Consider the following 5035-nt stretch of genomic DNA (forward strand, 5'->3'; position numbering starts at 1 on the left):
CCTACACGAAACTAATTCATGCAATAATCAACCACACGGGGTGCATGCAACCTGAGATACATCTATGGCAGCGGGTATACACGGAATAATATCATAAAATATGAACTTTACAATAGAAAAACAATCAACCACTTGTTAAGCACCCTAAACTAGTTAATTTTAACCGTTAAACATCAAACCTAGGTGATTCAAACATGTATAGCCAATCATTGTGAACGAACAGCAGATAATAATCGTAATTAAGCTCAAGGTATCCATTACAAACTGATTGGAACTTGTTTCAAAGTCTAAAACTCAAAAACGAACACACAAACGTTAAAACAAGCAAAACCGACAACCGGTTGATGAAACTCCGATCCGGAAGCTCCTCCTTCTTGTTATTTCGACTTTAGCAGATCTTGGAAGTCTGGAATAATGATTATTTTCGTTCATAGGGTTTAGGGTTTTTAAATATATCATTAAACACCCCTTCCTAATATAAAACAGGTTAAAACAAGCCCACAAGGCCCACTAGAAGACAAAATACACGTTTTTATGATTTCTCAACATTCTTGGCAGCCTTGGGACATGTTGGAATCCACCACATGCTGCTTGAATGGTATGACCTGGTCGCGTAGCGCGGCCATGCCATTTTCTGACGTTTTTCGACTTCCGGCTCGTTTATTTTCGTACGCGTATACCGACTTCATTAGATTCCTGTTTAAGCTGATTTCTTCTTCAATTAGACTCGGTTTTTCGCTCTCTTCAACCTTGGAATCTATAATAATCACAAACATGTAACTTCATGCAAGAATAATAAATAATTGTTAACAGTTTACGCACAAAACAACAAAAAAACGGGATAAAACGTTATGTGATTTGCCACACATCATTTATGATTTGATATGTAATGTTTTATGAAAGTTTTTATATTCCGCGTATGTTTTTATTAACTCTGATAAATGGAACTATGTTGATGAGTAAATCCAACGTCCAAATGTGAGGCACCGGTAACGGGGCCTTACAAGTTGATATCAGAGCAAAGTTTGAGAGATTTAAGCATCCTACATGCTTAGACTCAAACAGAGAATGGGATTAAATTAAGAAAGGAAAGAAGATGCTAGTTCAAGAATGCCATGTGTCGCTCAAGCAAGCTCAGTAAAGGTAAGACGTATGACTAAATGTTAAATGATAAAGAAAGGATATGCGAACGATAAGGATAGGATTAATTGATTGTCTTGATTGACTAACTGTTTAAAGTAGAACAAGCATAAATAGACTCATAAAGGTAAGTGTATAGGACACGGGAAGTAACGTGATCAGCTAATCACAGCTGGCCACTGTTATTACCTGTTAGCCTTACTATCCTTGTACTAAATAGTTCCTTAAGTAATGATGTTTGTGTTCCTTATAGAATACGAATGGCTGGAGCTAAGAATTTTACTGGAAGAGGAGGACGTACGGGACGTCGTGGTAGGCCACGCGTTGTCCGAGAGTCGTCAGTAAGAGCAGCTACTAACGCTGAGGGAGAAGGAAGTGCAGCCGGTGGAAATCCGAGTAACAACGAGGGAGTTCATCTGGACCCCGCAATCCAAACGGCCATTGCTCAAGCAGTAGCAGCTGCTGTGAAAAACATGAATGCTGAAGGGTCTGCTGGAGGCCGTGAAAGAACAACTGAAGTAGCGGGAGGAGGTGGTAGGAAAGATGATGAGGGGGAGAGAGAGGCTTCGAGTGTGGTAAGGTCTGTGAAGGTTGATGATAGAAAGAGGGGCCGAGGTGGGTGCAACTATAAGTCCTTCAAGGGCTGTTGCCCGCCGAAACTGACCGGTTTGGGAGACGCAATCGCTACCCTTCAATGGATAATCGCCATGGATAAAATTATCTGAATCAGCGAATGCCGTCCCGACCAAGCCGTCGGCTATGCCACCCAATCATTCGGGGATGAAGCTATGTATTGGTGGGAGAGTGTAGAGCTGAGGAAGACCCGGGATGAGATTAAAGCTCTAAAGTGGGAGGATTTGAAAGAGTTAGTGAGGAAGAGATTATGTGCTGACGCCGAAGTTAAAAGGGCGGAGATGAAGTTCCTGAACCTGAAAGCTGGAACGATGACACATCGTGAGTATACCACCGAGTTCAACCGAATGTCTAGGTTGGTACCCGATATGGTTAACTCTGAGGCTAAAAGGATCAAGTTTTATGTGAGAGGATTGCCACAGAGAGTCTGCACGCTAGTCGGGACGAGTAAACCTGCTACCTTTGACTCTGCTGTCGAGCTCGCAGAGATGGTTTACGCAGACATGGCTGCGGATGATGTTGTGGTGGAAGAAGAAAAGAAGGATAAGAAGGGGTTGCTCCTGTTAAACGACCTGGTACTCAGTTGTGGAACTCCAAGGATAAGAAGCAGAAAGTGTGGGAGAAGAGATCGTGCAAGACGTGTGGAAAGATTCATGGGGGTGAGTGTAAGTGGGGTAAAGGATCGGACGTTTGTTATAAGTGTGGTAAGGCTCATGGTGGGGAATGCAGGCTGGGATCAAATGCCTGTTATAAGTGTGGAAATGTGGGGCATTATGCTCCCGACTGTACTGCAAAACCCGCATGTTACAGGTGCGGTAAGCCGGGGCATTTTGCTAAGGAATGCACTGATGGTGGTGCCGGAGGGAGTGGAAAGAAGGATGCTGAACCAACACGGCCAAAGACTAGAGCCTACATGCTGACTCAAGAACAGGCCAAGCAGATTCCCGATGTCGTCACAGGTACGTTTCTTGTAAACGGTATTTCCGCTTCAGTATTATTTTATTCAGGTGCGAACAAAAGTTTCGTAGCTACACCATTTAGTAAATGAGCTAAAATGAAATGTTTCCGAGTGTCTGAAACTTTTATAGTAGAAACCGCTAGTGACACTTCGGTTAAAATAATGAAAATGGTTAAGGACTGTAAGATAGAATTAGAGGGACATGAGTTCCCTGTTACCTTGTACGTAATGACCTTAGGAGGGTTCGATGTGGTTTTGGGAATGGATTGGTTATCTGAGTATGAAGCTCAGATAGTATGTAAGAGTATGATAATAAGGTTAAAGTCCTTGGATGGTAGTGCGGTGATGGTTTATGGTGATAAGGAAAGTTCTGGCTTAACGTCATTTCGATGATAAAAGCCGAGGGTTTGTTAAGGCGAGGGTGCGGTGCCTACCTATCGTATGTTGTCAACGCTACGGCTGAGACAAAAGGAATGAAAGATGTTCCTATAGTGCGCGATTACCCAGAAGTATTCCCTGAGGATCTTCCGGGGTTGCCGCCGGAGCGAGAGATAGAATTTCAGATAGATTTAGTACCAGGAGCCCAACCCGTCGCGAAAGCCCCTTACCGTTTAGCGACGTCCGAGATGAAAGAATTAATGTCCCAACTGCAAGAACTCCTCGACAAGGGTTTTATTAGACCAAATGTTTCCCCATGGGGCGCACCAGTGTTATTCGTAAAGAAGAAGGATGGAAGCACGAGAATGTGCATAGACTATCACGAGTTGAATAAGCTTACGGTAAAGAATAAATACCCTTTGCCAAGGATTGATGATCTGTTCGACCTACTGCAAGGCTCGAGTTGGTTCTCCCGGATAGACCTCAGATCAGGCTATCATCAACTAAAGGTGAAAGAGGCAGACATCCCTAAAACAGCGTTTCGGACGCGGTATAGACACTACGAGTTCCTCATGACGTCATTCGGTCTAACGAATGCTCCCGCAACATTTATGGACTTGATAAATAGGGTATGTCGGCCTATGTTGGATAAATCGGTAATCGTCTTTATTGATGACATATTGATTTATTCAAAGAATGAGACTGATCATGCCGATCATTTGAGGGAGGTATTGGAGACTCTAAAGAATGAGAAGTTGTATGCTAATTTTTCGAAGTACGCGTTCTGGTTGCGAGAAGTGCAATTCCTAGGACACGTGATTAATCCGGAAGGGATTATGGTGGACCCCGCTAAGATTTAAGCAATAAAGAACTGGAAGACTCCGCAGAATCCGACTGATATACGAAGCTTCTTAGGGTTAGCTGGCTACTATAGGAGATTCATCAAAGGTTTCTCCAAGATAGCCGCACCGTTGACCGGTATGACCAGAAAGACGGTAGTATTCAGTTGGGGAAAGTTCCAAGAAGAAGCTTTTCAGGAATTAAAGAAAAGACTCACGCAAGCTCCAGTCCTTGCTTTACCCCATGGTGACGAGGACCTGGTTGTTTGTACCGATGCTTCGCATCGTGGGTTAGGTTGCGTGTTGATGCAACGAGGAAAAGTAATAGCCTATGCATCTAGACAGTTGAAATTCCATGAGAGTACTTACCTGATGCATGATTTGGAGCTAGCAGCAGTAGTGCATGCTCTTAAGATTTGGAGACATTATCTGTGTGGTACTAAGTGTACCATCTATACAGATCATAAAAGCTTAAAGTACTTCTTCGAGCAGAAAGAGCTGAACATGAGGCAGAGAAGATGGCTGGAGTTGATTAAGGATTACGACTGCGACATTAAGTACTATCCTGGTAAAGCTAATGTGGTCGCTGATGTGCTAAGTCATAATAACGAAGAAGTCATTGCAACAGTAAAGTCATACCAGCTGATTATGAATTCAAGTCTTTTGAAGAAATCATCAAAGTACAGTCAGAGGTGTTAGTAGATGAAGGGTTATTGAAGAAAGAGAGAGTTTTACGGCCAGCAAGATGAGTTGATGTAAAACACTCATGGCGTTAAGACGAGATTTGACCGCATGTGGATCCCACGCCATGGAGATCTTAAAGGTCGAATCTTAGATGAAGCTCATAAGTCAAGATACTCGATTCGTCCTGGATCCAACAAAATGTACCAAGATCTGAAAAGAGACTACTGGTGGCCAGGAATGAAGAATGATGTGGTGGATTATGTTAGCAAGTGCTTGACTTGCTTGCAAGTCAAGGCAGAACATCAGAAGCCTTATGGAAGATGCAGCCTTTGGGGATACCTGAATGGAAATGGGAACACATCACTATGGATTTCATAACTAAGCTACCTCATACAGCTAAGCA

The sequence above is a fragment of the Bidens hawaiensis genome, unplaced genomic scaffold (genome assembly GCF_021521415.1).
Source record: "Bidens hawaiensis isolate Kalapana, Puna unplaced genomic scaffold, B.hawaiensis_p1.1 tig00020888_1, whole genome shotgun sequence".
Lineage (NCBI taxonomy): Eukaryota > Viridiplantae > Streptophyta > Magnoliopsida > Asterales > Asteraceae > Bidens > Bidens hawaiensis.